Source organism: Pseudophryne corroboree, chromosome 11 (genome assembly GCF_028390025.1).
Source record: "Pseudophryne corroboree isolate aPseCor3 chromosome 11, aPseCor3.hap2, whole genome shotgun sequence".
In the NCBI taxonomy this organism is placed as follows: Eukaryota; Metazoa; Chordata; class Amphibia; order Anura; family Myobatrachidae; genus Pseudophryne; species Pseudophryne corroboree.
In genome coordinates, this window is record NC_086454.1 from 201101684 (window position 1) to 201118222 (window position 16539).

General features: G+C 43.4%; 1 protein-coding gene across 18 annotated transcripts in view; it reads left to right on the top strand.

The window, feature by feature from the left end:
• The window catches only part of NRXN2 (neurexin 2), a 1320144-nt gene that overhangs the window by 238559 nt on the left and 1065046 nt on the right, over positions 1 to 16539 (top strand). For all 18 annotated transcript variants that reach the window (XM_063945216.1, XM_063945229.1, XM_063945225.1 and 15 more), the window contains exon 2: positions 11096 to 11190. The gene's annotated coding sequence lies outside the window, so the exon portion shown is untranslated. The remainder of the gene's footprint in view (positions 1 to 11095; positions 11191 to 16539) is intronic.

The following is a 16539-nucleotide window of genomic DNA, read 5'->3' on the forward strand; positions in this document are numbered from 1 at the left end:
ACAATCACTAAGATTCCTTTTGTATTGTAAGTCAGTCACTAGAATACATTTCTGTATTGTATGTCAGTCAATATAATATTCTTTGTATTGCATAGTAGTCGTTAACAATGTTCTCTGTTTTGTATATAGTCCCTGGAATTTTTTCCTGTATTTTAAAGTAGTATTCTAGAATGCTTTCTAAATTATTTATATAACATTTAAATGCTGTATGTGCTTTCTGCGCTGTAATTTGGTCACTAGCTACTGTAGGTTCTGCTTAGAATGAGTCAGATGGTGCTATTTCATTATAGCTCTTCTAAAACATGTTTCATGTATTTCTTTGACCATATACTGTACGTAAAACCACACTCACTGTTTACAAAAAAACATCAGGGAATCTTATGAAGTGCTGTGATATCACTGGCGGTACCCTCTTGATGTTTCAGGCAAAGCACTATTGCCAACAAAAGCACACTTAGAGATCTATTTATGATACTCTGAAAACCCATCCCTTGGCATCTTCTGTGATAACTTCACCTTGCCAAGCACGTGAAGTTATCTACTGTCTATTTCGTAAGGACAGTTTAGATACAAGCACCACCTCTGTCCTCCAATTACTGTTACAATTTCAGGATGCAATAGTAAACACATCTTACATGAGCAGGAGTGTCCAACACTGACAAAGCAATAAGAATCATCTTACTATTACCACACTGTATCGCTCAGCTGTTCTTTCTTGACACTAGAGATGTGCCCCAAACCATTTTGCAGGATTTGGATTCAGCTTTGTTTCATTGTCCAGCTTTCAATTTGGATTTGCCAAACCGCTGTGACTGGTTTTGGATTTTGATTTTTTTCCGAAGTTTACAAAAAAGCTAAAATCACATACTTTTGGTATTTGTTTGTTCTTAGAGTATTATTTACCTCAACATTAACATTAAACATTAATTTCCAGTCATTTCTACTCAACTATGACCACCTCACAGCTCACAATATTGATTTCACTTTTATTGGCCAAACGCTGCAACAAGCTGGCTAGATACCAAGCGACAGCAGTGGCACAAACACATGGCAGTTTATAGCACATTATGAAACAGTGGCTGCATATAGCCTTGATGCAAGAGAGTGCGGATGCACCTCCAATGAGCTCCGGCACATGAGAAGCTGCAGGGGTTTAAAGTTCCCACTGCTCCTTGCCTGTGTGGCTTCGTAGGCTTCCCCAGCATCTGCTGGCACACGTCCACTTCCGTTACTGCCGTATTTATCTCTCTGGTGATGCATTACCGGCCGGGGCCTGCACTGGCACCTGCAGCTGCTGGCTTTCCTGGCTACTGCCCGTGATCCGGCACTCCTACTTGTGAAGATGGATGGTGCCCGACCTATGGTTCCTTACCTCGTGGAGTGCCTGTGGGAACATTCAGCCCTCTCCTGCACTGGATCCTAGGCTTGCAGAGAGGTGTCTATACCCTGTGGAGCTCCATGCACTGCAGTTTTTGGATGCAGTCACAGATGGTGGCCATCTTTGATTTTCACTGATATATTATTGTCAGGTAGCACTGCTCCACATTATATATAGATGGCAAGTCAGTATGACAAGTTTAGACTGTTATCTTCTATTTTGCACATGTTATGAACATCTACCAATATTGACATCCCAGAAAATTTCTAGCCTTTTGTGTTACGTCATTGGGAACTTTCGAAATTACAGCACTTTTGCAGATTTTTGTCTATTTCCTCATATACAGCCTAAAAGTGCAATAAATTATCTGGCTCCAACTGCCAATGTTCCCCATGTTCTGCTCTGATTACGGTTGATGATGGTCTGCCTCACTTGATGATGGTTGCCTAGAGATCCAGCCACATGGGTCCACAATTGCTCATTACTCTTACAACATAACCATCTTTTGATACATCTGCTCTTACTTATTCCATATTTCGCTCTTTTATGGTCAAGGGTCTAAAATCCGGTCTGGGAAAGGATACTCCTTATTCTATAGACTCATCATTACAGTCTGATCTGCGACCCTTTCTCACTTGCTCCACCGGTCAACGAGAGTCCGGCCTGGTCACTCCAAGTTCCCTCTTTTCATTCTGAGGCTTCTTCATGCCCTTTTCAAACAGATTGCCTGGAACTTCTTGGTTCCTCCTCCATTGGAAATTAAATTAAAGACATCATTGCTTACATTAAAACCCTTCTGACTAAGAAGGATATACAAGATACTATACGTCGGGAACTATCCAACCTGCAAATGGATATCTCTCAGCTCTCAGATCGGGTTGCCGTCCTGGAGGAGTCCAAAGAATGCTCTAATGACCTTCTTCTGAGAATGTGGGATGTTATTTCCTATCAAGCTGCGGAACTGCACCAATTTAAAATGAGACTGGACAAACTCAATAATAGAGGGCTTTGCAATAATATGAGTGCAAGGTCTCGCTGAGGATATTCCCTAAACTGGCTTGACAGATGCCTTGACAAAAAATAGATTCTGGGACAAGATATAAATGAACGACTCGTCTTTGATAGGGCCCACAGGGCATTCCGACCACAGAGTCTCCCTTCTTAAAAATCAAGATATGTGATTTGCAGACTCCACTACTTTACCCAAAAAGATGACATTCTTCGGAAGGTACGGTGATTGGAAGCCATGGATTTGAATGGGAACCACTTACAAATTTTCCCGGACCTTTCCTGGCATACACTCCAACAGCGAAAGGCCCTGAAGCCTCTTACGTATTCCCATCTGAAATACTGGTGGGGCATCCCTTTTAATCTGCAAGTCTCTCATGAAGGGAAAATGGTTACCTTATCCTTTCCAGACGACCTTGATACCTTCTGCTCGGCTCTGAATCTGAATTCAGTTCATTTTCCTGATTGGAAAGACACCTCTCTCCATCTTTCTCTCCGGCAGTCATTGATAGATCAGGTTCATGGCAGATGGTCCACCAGCCTAATCGGAAAGCTGGTAGTCCTACAACTGGTGACACCTGACTGTTCTACCTAATGAGAAGCTCTGCAGTGAATTGGGATTGAAATTTGTGCTGCATGAGTCGTTTATGGGACTTTCATCCATTTCTCTATATCTATGTTTTATTTCCTTCCTGGGTCCGTTTGTATCTCTGTAGAATGACCTTTAGGATCTGATCAGCACTATGACCTTGGATTGTAGTGAAGTTGCGCTTTGGATACCTCTTATTAGCTCATCCCCTTGCATAGGCCCCTATGGGTGTGTATGCCGGCGGTCGGGCTCCCGGCGACCAGCATACCGGCGCAGGGAGCCCGACTGCCGGCTTACCGACAGTGTGGCGAGCACAAATGAGCCCCTTGCGGGCTCACTGCGCTCGCCACGCTGCGGGCACGGTGGCGTGCTACGCGCGCCACGCTATTTTATTCTCCCTCCAGGGGGGTCATGGACCCCCACGAGGGAAAATAAGTGTCGGTATGCCGGCTGTCGGGATTCCGGCGCCGGTATACTGTGCGCCGGGATCCCGACAGCCGGCATACTGAAGACCACCCGGCCCCTATACCTAGTCTCCTCCCCTGTTCTTTTTGTTTGTTTTTTCTAGTCACTATGTTCCTTTACCTCCTCTTCTATCTTTTATTTGTGACTGTTCTGTATTTCCTTCTCCTGCTCCTTCCCCTGCTCTTCCACACACCAATTCTTCTTTCCTTTGGAAAGCTTTATGCCTCTTTACCAGAGCCTTAGAAGTGCACCTGATGCCATATGTTCAGTATTACTGTTTGGTTTCATGACTCCCCATGTCCATGACTCCAATTACTCTCTGCATAATTTCTATTAATGCTAGAGCTCTAAATATCCCGGAAAAGCACTCCAAGCTCCTCCGCACGCTTAGGAGAAAGTGAATATATCTTATATTCAGGAGACCCATTTTCGTCATACTTCATGCTCCCCATCATTACAAAACCGTTTTTATCCCCACACCCTTTTCAATAGCAATTATCAGAGTAAAACTCTAGAAATTGCGATTTTATTTGCTAAGCATTTACACTTAATGGAGGTGGAGATTCATAGACTCATGGAGGGTAAGGGCCTTATATTGAAATGCAAAAATCATACCCTATTATTTATATTCATTAATGTCTATGCCCCCACCCAAGGTCAGCCTGCCTTTTTCTGCCATCTGCTATATAAAGCTGAACCCTTACGGGTCATCACCATCTTTGAAGGGGATTTCAGCTGGATCATAGACCCACTGGTGGATACATCCTCCAATGCCCCGTGCTACAACAACAAGGGGCAGTGGCGTAAGTTCATCACTGTTGCCCAGAGGCAAGATAAATATTGGTGCCCCCCTATTTCCTACATTAAGATAAGTGTGTGTGTGTGTGTGTGTGTGTGTGTGTGTGTGTTTGTTTGTTTGTTTATGGAGTATTCTGAAAAAAAACATGTATATACTGTATTTATACATTTAATTGTCTTTTATTATACATCACACATTTCTTAGCAGTCATACCCAGGATTAGAACCCATGACCTGTTACACTAACAACAGACACTTTACTGATGGAGCTATTTGCTCCTGTAGAGGAATCATGAGAATTCTAACTATATGAAGTTACGTGTAATTGTCAGAGAAGTATCTTCATATAGTTAGAATTCTCATATTTCCTATACAGGAGCAAACCGCTTCATCAGTAAGGTATCTGCTTCCAGTGTAATAGGTTGTGGTTTCTAATCCTGGGTGTGACACTTGTAAAATGTGTATATTCAGTATAATAAAGAGGGTGTGATCTGTAAGGTGCAGGGACCAATAAAGTCGGCCACTGAAAAGACAGCGGCAGCTATCAATTAACTTAATTCAATGGTGCCACAGAATGGGAGGAGAGGTTCCTCCCTTCAGAGCAGGAGCCCGGTGGCAGATGACTCCGTTGCCTCCCAGAGTTCTGCCTCTGACAAGGGATACTGTGAGGTATGGCGCATCTTTCACTAGCACCAGTTGGCCGACACTTTGAGAGTCCTTAACCCTACAGCGCATGATTATTCCTTTTATTCATGTCCATATTCCACTTACTCAAGAATAGATTATGTTGATTTAATTGAAATAAACGATATTCCTGATGTGTCTAAGGTCTCTATGTGGGAGGCACATAAATGTGTACTGCGGGGTAAATGTATCCAATTGTGTTCCTACATGAAAAGACAGAGAGAGGCTCAATTGGATGTTTTATTGTTTACAATCAAACAATTGGAGACATCACACAAATCTTTACTCTCCAGCGATCTGTATCTTCAGTTGGTGGAGGCGAGAACGGCTCTGAAAAAGTTGGTCCACATGAATTCCAAATGGCCCTCTTTGCTGACAATCTTTTGGAAACTGTCACTAACCCCATAACATCCCTCCCTAATCTGGTTTCTGAATTTCAAATCTATAGTAGACTTTCCAACTTTAAAATAAATTACTCAAAATCCGCGGCTGTAAATAAATCCTCTACACTACCAAATGAGGTCTGAAGGAGGCATTCCCATTCTCCTGGCATCCCACTCACATTAAGTACCTTGGTCTGACACTCACCAGGGATTTATCTAAACTTTTTCAGGCCAATTCCCCCCCCCCCCTCCCCTCCCATATCCAAGATATGGTAAAACTACTGTTCCTGGCAATCTAAAGGACTCTCTTGGCCAGGATGAGTGAGTGTGGTCAAGATAAATTCTTTGTATTTTTCAGACACTACCGATTTGTGTCCCTTCGTCATAGTTTCATACCTTGCAATCTTCCATTAGATAATTTGCTTGGGCAGGAATAACACCCTGTCTAAAACTGAAAGTATTGTATAGACAGAAACATAAGAGTGGTGTTCAGTTGCCACACATTTTAAGTTATTACCATGCTGTTATTTTAAATAGAGTATTAGAATGGACTAAAGCGAAGGACTCTAAACAGTGACTCTAAACACATTCTCTGAAATAGTTTCCTGGCAGGCAAATCTACTCAAACTAATTCATCCTACCATTGTCCCTACCCTTCAATGTTGGAAGTACAGATGAGTGGTTCGGATTGCTTGGAATCTGAACCGCTTTGAACATTGGTAATTCTAGTCCACCAGAGCCGCGGCTCAGGTGTTCCCACCATACTCAGATTCCACATTGAGGCCGAACTTCATCTACCCGATGTCGGAATCTTGCGAGACTTGGATTCCATATAAGACGCCATGGCAGGGACTCAGCGCTATTTCACTTAATGGATGCTGCTGTTTGGAATCCACCATTACAGAAGTCTCTGTACTTTGACGTACTTGCTGTGAAAAGTGTTCCTCGTGGAATTTCTAGTTCATTTTGGTGAACATCATCTTTTCCATATTTTGAGGAAGTAGCCTCCTACGCCGTTTGCTCACAAGGTTCCTGACTGTGCTGAAAACTCTCTCCAAGTACACACTAGATGGTGGGCAGCTTAAGTAAAAGCCAGTTTGTACAAGGGCCCCCAACTTGCCTTTTTTCCCTTCCAGTACTCAAAGGGACTCTGTGACAGGCCTATTTGTACAGTGTCATAAAAATAATCCTCCACCATTCTTTGGATGATGATCGTATCAGATGGAGTTATGGTAGAGGTGTCACTAATGTTGGGCAATTCTTTTAGACCCAAAATGTAGTGTTGACTTATATTCATCACCACTAGGTCTTTTGAGAAAGCTGAGTTTTTTTCTGGCTGCTGCTGAATAAACTGAATTAGGAAACCATGTGTCACTTGAGCTGCCAATTTGATCTCCAGGAACTTTTTGCATCCCTTAAGATTTGGGACAGTTGGAAAGAAAGACACAGCATACGATTTAGGGGGTTATTCGGAGTTGACCGCACGCTAGCTACTTTTAGCAGCCGTGCAAACGCATAGTCGCTGCCCACAGGGAAGTGTGTTTTCGCATTGCAAGTGTGCGAGCGCGTGTGCAGCCGAGCAGGACAATTTTTTTTTTGCAGTTTCTGAGTAGCTCAGAAATTACTCAGCCCTTTGCGATCACTTCAGTCTTTTTGGTCCGGAATTGACGTCAGACACCCACCCAGCAAACACCTGGACACGCCTGCGTTTTTCCAAACACTCCCTGAAAACGGTCAGTTGACACACATAAACGCCCTCTTCCTGTCAATTGCTGTGCAAATGGATTCTTCGTTAAATCCATCGCCCAGCAACGAACCGCTTTGTACCCGTATGACGCACGTGCGCATTGCGGTGCATACGCATGTGCAGTAGTAACCTGTTCACTGCACTGCGAAAAACAGCAGTGAACAATCAACTCAGAATGACCCCCTTAAACCTAGGCTCAAGCATAGTTGCTAAAATGTACTGATTAGATTTAAAGATATTGGCAACATATGGATCCTGGTGAAGTGAATAAAGGACTTGATCTACAAGTCCAGCATAGTTTGCGTATTTGCTTTATTTAATCTCCTCCTTCAATTTCTAAAGATGATTTTCCAATAATCTAATTAGGGGAATCACCTTACTCAAGCTAACAGTGTCAGCACTAAATTCACAGGTGGCTACTTCAATGGGTTTGTGCACCTTGCACAAGACAGTACTGGGTAAGGTACATTCCCCCTCCTCTCCCAATGTCATGGCTTTTTGTATAGCTAATGATGGCTTTTTGCTGTTCCTCCGTCCGCTGAAGCATATAAAGGGTGGAGTTCCACCTTGTTACCACCACTTGCTTCAGTTGATGGCAGTGCAAACCAAACTGTTCTTGCAGGTGTTGCAGTCTCCTGCATGCTGTTTCTGAATGCCAATAATGTCCCGTAATTTCTTGGGCCACAAGCAGCATCTCCTGCAAGCCCTTGTCATTTAAAAATAAAAACCTGTACTACTAAGTTGATTGTGTGAGCAAAACGGGATGTGTTGAAATTCACCCAGCTCTAATGCTTTCATAATATTTGTGTCATTATCATGGTTCACAAATCCTGAGGAGAGTCCAAGTGAGGTAAGCCATGTTTCTATTACATCCCTTAGTTTTTCTAAGAGGTTGTCAGTGGTATGTCCCTTATTGAATCCGCTGATACACAGAGTAGCCTGCCTCTGAATGAGCTGGCGTTGTTTGTTAGAGACAGCTTCTGCTGCTGCTGACACAGTCGTGTAATCTTTAGTTTGCCCACTACTGCTTGTGCTCATATTTTTGGTTTTTAACATCCTGGTACAGCTGAGGAATGGCTTTTTGGCTAAAATGGAACAGAGATGGAATTTGGTATCAGCGACACAGGACCTCAGTTAACTGTGTAAAACCCACTGCATTAATGACAGCTATTGGCTGCAGATCTAATACTAGCATAGCCGTGATGATGTCAGTGATCCGCTGGGCGACTGGGTGGGAGCTGTCATACTTGCTTCCCCTTGCAAAGGATAGTTTCAAAGTCAATTGTTTTCTTACAATACTACTAGTAGTCTCCTTGGTCCCCTTCTGGGATGAAGATCCACCCTCAGCAGCAGCAGGCCCTGCGCTCAGGGATTCTTCTGAGGAATCCTGGAATTAGAAGGAGTCACCTAACCATTACAAATCGTATGTAGGACTACCTCTGATCAATACTGAGGAAATTGAGGATGAAGGTGTTGGGGGTGGAGATTGCAGGTGCTGGGATCTAGTTGAGAGAAGGGAGCTAGCTGATGCTAGACTGCTTGTTGATATATTTTTAGTACCAGTTTCTGATGTTATCAAAAACTTGTTATGAGCTTTCTCCAAATGACGTAACAGGATGGAAGTTCCTAGATGCTTAACGTCCCTACCTTTACTTACTGTGGTTCCACAAAGGCTACATACAGTATGGCTTGACAAATGTCAGGATTTGAGTAAAGATAATTCCTCACATAAAAGGTGAATTTGTTGGTCCTATGCCCAGGAATAATAATGGCCATATTCTTATAATGGCCAAGAGCTGCTTCCACTGGTGCCTGACTTACACAAACAACATCATCATCCTCATTAGCGCCAGCTTCAACTACAACACACCCTTCGTCCTCTTGCAATTCCACTGCATCCTCAATTTCTATTCACACATTTGCAGAGGGAGCAGAATTGGTGGAAAGCGGCTTCTCTGCGAGTACAATATCATAAAGGTCAGGCTCACAAATAGCACTTGAGGACACACTTTGACTCTCCTCAGGGATTTGTGACATTTCTGTTTCTGAATGCACAGTTTGATCTACTGCTGTAGTGGTTTTCAGTTCACAGGGCTTCTAGATGTATGTGAACAAAGCACACGAGAGTAGAGCGCACCAACTAGTACAAACTATAGATCTACAGTATGTATGATGTTCGGCCTCGACGTAGAATCTGAGTCTGGCGGGAACACTTGGATCTCTGGTGTCCAAAGCTGTACGGATTGGAAAGAATCCAAACTGCTCATCTCTACTTGATACAGTAGATAAGTGTCTAAATATAATATTTTCTATCCTTACTATTTCATAGAGGCAATTGTATCCTTAGTTTACCCTGTTTTTTTTTTTTTTTTAATCTGAACGGTTCACATGAAAATATCTTCATACCCTATTTCAGAGCTTCCCAAATGCGGTCCTCAAGGCACCCCAATGGTCCAGGTTTTCAATGTATCCATGCTTGGCCACAGGTGACTTATTAGCACCTCAGTCAATTTGATTTAACCATCTGTGCTGAGCCATGGATATACCTAAATCCTAGACTGATGGGGTACCTTGAGGACCGCGTTTCGGAACCTCTGCCCTATTTCATTTTGGATAACTATTTTAAGTTCAGTAAACAGGTTATTTAATTCAAGTTAAGATTTTATATTTCATTTGCTTTTTCAGATACCAAATGGGATATCACATGTTTAGCAGTACACAATTATTCCATTGTATAAATAATATTACTGATATATATAACTTTAAAGGTGCGAAATTTGTACTCTGATCCTGTGAGGGATTAAGTTCTATGACAGTACTTTCTTACATAAACCATGTTATTATAAGTCAGGTGGCATTTCATAAGTCGGGCCACAATGTGGCACAGTGGTAACATTGATCCCTTACAGTACTGAAGTCATGAGTATGATATTAAGCAGTGTTCTATCTGTAGAACATGGGCCCTCATTCCGAGTTGTTCGCTCGCAAGCTGCTTTTAGCAGCTTTGCACACGCTAAGACGCCGCCTACTGGGAGTGAATCTTAGCTTATCAAAATTGCGAACAAAAGATTATCAAAATTGCGAATAGACACTTCTTAACAGTTTCTGAGTAGCTCCAGACTTACTCGGCATCTGCGATCAGTTCAGTGCTTTTCGTTCCTGGTTTTTGCCCCACTGTATGTATATATATATATATATATATATATATATATATATATAAAAATAAATATGTGTGTATTTGGTGATCCATGCATTGGCACAGGGAGGGATGTTTGGGGAGGGTAAAGGGGGTTTAAGGGGGGGGGCAGAGATATCCATGTACCGGGCCCCAAAATTTCTGTTGCCGGCCCTGTTCTCATTACAGGTATAGCAGCATTTTATAAATAAATAATGATAAATAAGAATTGGTTCTACTGTTATCTATTTGTGGTAATCTTCTTTAATTCAGATTTTCCCAAACTCAGTCTTCAAGGTTCCTAATAGTGCAGGTTTTAAGGATATCCATACTTGTTCACAGATGTTATAAATAAATTGGCTGAAGTACTAGATAAGTCATCTGTGCTTAAATATGCATATCCTTAAAACCTGGACTGTTAGGGTGCCTTGATGACCTAGTTTGAGAACCCCTGCTATTACTGCTTAATGCTTTCACTGCGGTCAGTATTTAAAGCAGAACAAAAGTTTTTATCTTTAGAGTGAAAATTGGCCTATTTATACTGCTAAGGACATATATCTATTCTCTATTTCCCAATTTAATTTGGATATGATATGACCAATTTGCTCAATGTTCCATGCAAATCGGAGCTACCAGCATAGATTTACATGGATCATTAAATGATATTCAGCTCTTGTCAAAAATAAGTTTTGAGCTGTTTACTTTAGTGCATCATTGGTCAATTTAAGATTTGTTTTATATGTACAGTACCTTATGTCTGTGCTCCAATTGCTTGTACATTGTTTTAAAGTATTATCTCTCTATTGTTCTTCATCTATTTCTATGTTTTCAGTGTACTTTATTAATCCTCATGTTGATTTTCCTGCAGGGGTGGACACATATTGAGAACCTAGGAGTCATCCATGCATTTTAAGAATCAGAACACGGAGCACCCAGCACCTTCACATCTGCCTGGCACATCTCGTAAGTAACCCTGTGTACCCTTAGCCCATACTCTTACTCCCCTAAACATATTCTGCAGCTGTGGTGATACGGAGACATCTCCTGTTCTTGTCTATTTTAAGACTCATTTGTGATTAACATTTTTAATTACTGGTATTTCAGATAATCACACAATGGAAAACATTTATAACTGGCTGGTATAGTAAACCCTGCACATCTCATTTTGCACCTTTTCAGAACGTCAGTATTTCTTCCTCTTTGATCAAGGCCCAATAAGCAAAACATTTGCTTTTATGACTTGTTTAGTTTTGCAGAAATGTAGAAAATTCATATTACGGTTTTTGAAATGTACTGTTTATTCGACCATGTGAACTATGGAATTACATACTACATTATGGAATTTAATAATACCATAAATAATTAGAGAGGCTCCTGAGTCTGACCAATGTATTTTTACATTAATTATAAGAAGGGACCTATATATCAATGTGGCACAGTAAGACTTGCCATATCAACCAAGTGCATCAACAAAATGATGTTTTTGTGTAAAAATGCAGGCCAGGAACATGGCAACACCCACTATGTTGCAGTCATGCCTCAAGCTTGTCATAGCGAAACCACCCCTTCTTCCCACACCCACAACCTCAGTTGTCCCAATGTTGGGAGATATGAATGACTGTAATACAGCTCTGTAATTTTCCAGTGGCAGTGTCTTTCAGTTTGAGGCTTCCAAAAATGCCTCCTGCTTCATTCCAGATGGTGTTGGATGACCTTGATTATATCAGAAACAATTATAGCACGCTTATATTATAGATATATTCCTGTACACACTACAGGGCACTGTAGAAGCAGACAACCTGGCTACTTTCTTATACATAAGCAAACCAATACCTAATCCCTTCCTCCTAGATAAACATGTGGAGACTAAAAGGCATATTTATGTGATAATTACACCCCAACTAACTATGCAGTGATGAAAATCATTGCTTGACTTTATTATTTTTGAATTTTCAGTAAGAACCCTCTTTGAAAAGAATTAGTAAAGAGTAGCCCATATGCAATTAGGAGAAAGTAGTCCAGACACTCCAGATACTTATGCCAATCAGTGGTTCTTTGAAGTTCATAGACTTATGAGAAACTTCATGTTTCATGTGGTGGTGGTGGTGGTGTTTGGGAAGGGAGAGGTGCGGAAGGGGGTCATAGGCCTTGCTTCCTGTATGACATACTCTTCTGATGCAGATACTTAGGGGGGGTTTCAGCTTCCTCATTTTGCCCCAGATTTATCAAGCTTTGGAGAGTGATAAATTGCACCCTTATAAAGTGCCAACCAATCAGCTTCTAATTGTCCTTTTTCAAACACATCCTGTAACATGACAGTTAGGAGCTGGTTGGTTGCTTCTTTATCACTGTGCAATTTATCACTCTCCAAGGCTTGATAAATGTAGGCCTTTGCCATTTATCATGAGACTGTTCTGCTGGAACAAGTTCTAGAATGGACAAGGTCATGGGTTGACAAACAGTGGGTTTTACTGTGGGCCACTTGTTTCCATGGTAATAGACTTTGTGCACACAATCATTGTTTAAATTCACCTCTTCCATGTACTGTGTGACTGGTGAATAAAGCAGAGATTGAAGATTATGCAGAGATCATTGATTTCTATGCAGAGATTATGTAAAACCAAACAACAAAAGCATAGCTGTCACTCATTTTTAATACATACAATATTAAAATCAGTATCTCAGTGGAATTCAATATCTTTATCTGTAAGCACTTATAAAATGGTAGAAACTTAGGTACAGGGCCTGATTCTGAGTGATACATTATGGGAATGCTTATGTAGCTATCTACTGGTATTGTGAGTCGTATGTATCTATGCTGTCTCATCCCACTCGTCGTCATCACTACCATTGGCACACCTGCTCCATAAAGGGGCGTTTTAAGAGAGGATGGGGCCCGTGTGCAGACTCCGGGTCCCTCCCCCTCCCCTCCACAGTGGTGGGCCCTCCCCTCTACAGTGCCATAGGCTCCGGCATTGTGCAGGTCTCCGGAAAGATGGTGCCCGCCATGCCCCGGAGACAAATTTTGAACTGCGCATGTGCAGTGGCAATTTTTGGTGCGATTGTTGCTGCGGTTGCACCGTCTGCAGTGCCTGTTGTGGGACTCCAGAAAGGTAAGTATTAAAACAACATGGGTGCAGTGTGCGCGGTGTGGGCCCCCCTGGACCCAGGGGCCCCTGTGCACTGCACACATTGCACCCATGATCAAAACACCAATGGCTCCATACTAGGTGCAGGGGATCCATCTGAGCTGAGTATGTTATCCACTTTGCTCACGCATGACTCAGAATAGCAAATATCTTCAATAGTAAGGATTACATTTTATTATGGAGACAGGTACAATTCATACAGTATAACGATGTAGCCATCTTAGCAAGTTAGGTTTGGCAAACTTCCCAACTGACTTAATTTTAGTGGGCCAGTCCTTACTTGTGGGCATCAAAAGTGACATGGTTTCACTCAAAATAATTTTTTGGTGTGTTTTGACAGAATTTCAGGGTTAGAGCTTACTATCTCCAGATTTTGCATGTCTAAATGTTGAGAGGTACAGTAAGGAGGTAGGGACAGGGTAATTTAGAACATATCCTTGTGTTTCCATCCTAGCCCTGTTCCATCATCAGATTTAGTAAGATGGCCGTGTGCACTGTAAATGTCCCACCATCAGTGATCATTGCTGTGCAAACTTCTATCTGCTCTCCATTCACCTGTCAAATACATGGAGGGGCACATAGCCACATATATAAATAAACACACACACACATATGGTTAGTACGCATTCTTAGCCATATGATCTTGTGATCCTTGGAGTACTACTGTACTACAGTATGTATTGCTAAGGGAAAAACTCACCCACATAGCAATCTTAAAGCCTGATTCTGAGGTAAGAGAAAAGCAAAACCATTTTGCACTATGCAGATGTAAAACGTGCAGATTTAAATTTGAGAAGGGCGTGTCCAAACTAAAATGTGAATTAGTGTAAAAATAAATCTCTCCAGCATCTGTGGGATACGTGTAAAAGCAGCCAGCATGTACCATACCTAGGGGTCTATTCATGAAGCAGAGAAAAGCCCTGTTTTGCGGTAAACAGGGCTTTTCTCTGCTTACCGCAATTCACAGAGCTGGTTACCGTGGAGAAGTCTCTGACTTCTCCAGCGGTACCCCCGCTCTGTGCCTGAATCGCATCACCATACCTTTGTATGGTGAGTGCGATTCATGAAGTTCTCCATGGAGTTCAGGTTCGCCATCTGAGGACGGCGTAACCTGAACTGCGGTGCGGAGACGTCAGGGAAGCTCAATGCTTCCCTGATCGCTGCTCGACACCTCGTGCTGGCTCCGCCCCCCGACCTCCCAGCAACCACTGCGGCCGGCCGGGAGGTCAACACCGCGCGCATGCGCAAAGGGACCGTCGCTGGACCCGCGCATCGCAGGGAGGGACCGCCGGAGAAGACGTCACCGCGGGAGCCCCAGACACCGCAGCGCATCGACGGAATGGTAAGTATACATGAATTGCTACTTATCACAGCTATACATCGCATCGAAGCGATGCGATGTATAGTGATAAGTAGCAATTCTGATTTCGTTTTCTACATGAATAGACCCCCTAGGGTTGCCACCTCTCCTTGATTTCCTGGATTCTCCAGGATTTGGTGGCAACCCTCCAGAAGGCTTTTTCTGTCTCCCGGATTACGGGATTCTACGGTAATAAGGGTACCTGTCCCGCCCCCTCCCGCACGTCACTAACTCATGTACAGACTGTACAGTACAGTGCGGTGCCGCGGCGTACCGTTTGCGCTGCGGCCGGCGGCCGAACAGGAGTTACCGCTCCCACCCGGCCATCCGGAAGAGGAGGTCTGCACCGCTGCACGCTAAACTTCATTGACGTCATCACGCGGCGGCGAACCTCGGAGGAAGGTTGTGCCCCAGCAGCGGTACCATCAGAATCAAGTGGGCTAAGGGACCTTTTCCGTCTGGGGGAGGAGCCACGACTCAAGGGGGAGGAGCTAGGCCAGCGGGATAGTTCCTCTACTATCCCCGCCACCAACTATTACCTTTAGTAATCAGGTGGCGAACGAAGCGGAGCGGAGCGAGCCACCGAGCCTGAAGCGTGGCGAGCGAAGCGAGCCCGCAAGGGTACTTTTCGGTACCCTGTTCGCCCATAGCTCCTCCCCCTGGTGACGTGTCTCCTCCCCTAGATACGTCAGAAGGTCCCTTCTCCCACTCCAATATAGAATCAACCGTACGATCAGTGGGGGAGCAGCCTTCCTCTCTGCCTTTGTTGGGTGTTAGCGCTGCCTCTTTCCAACACTTGACTGTTCTAAAATTCCTGCCAGTCTGCCCTCAGTCACTGATGACAGCGCAGGAGGTCGGTGGGCTGTGGCAAGGTTTTGGAAGGGGAGGAGTGGGCTGCCTGTGTGTTTGTTTGTTTTTTTAGTTTAACCCCAGTGCTCCTACCTCCAGTTTAACAGGGAATAGAGTTAACATTGCATAGATATGTCACTTTATTCTACCTACTGTCTTGCTGTATTTTTATTTTCTTACTATCTCTACACTAGTACATACTATTTGTAAGCTTGACTTAAATGTATCTGCTGTATAACTAACCCCTGTATGGAATATCAAGTAATGGGTGCATCTTAAGGGCCCTACACACTTAGCGATTACACTGAAAGATATGAACAATATCGTTCATTAATGAACGAGATGTCGTTCATATCTTTCATTGCGTATGCACCAACGATGAACGATGCGCGGCCCCGCGCTCGTTCATCGTTGGTGCCGGTTCGTTTATGCCTGCAAGCCAATATGGACAATCTCGTCCATATTAGCATGCAGGGCTATGGGGCCAGGTGACTTCACCCTAGCGGCAAAATAACTGTTGTGTGTGGGACGTCTCAATGATATATATACACCAAAGAGATATACAAGATATACAGTATATACACTTTGTGTGTGGACCCTGGTCAGTGTGTATGTGACAGTAGCCTGGTCAGTGTTACAATGACATACCTCCCAACTGTCCCGATTTTAACGGAACAGTCCCATTTTTTTGGGACTGTCCCGATGTCCCACCTGCGGGTCGCAGTGTCCCGCAGTGGGGTGGGGGTGGGGCAGTTGGGAGGCTCCTGTCACTCGCTGTGCTTAGCAGAGCAACATTGAATAGTCTATTCACTGGAGACTGGGGGACGTGGATTGTGACAGTGGCACTGCTACGAAGCCATGCCCCCTTTCACACAGGTCACACCCCCTTTTCGTTGGCATGCTCTGATTTCCAGTTTTTCAGTATGGAAATGTTGGGAGGTATGCAATGAGTGC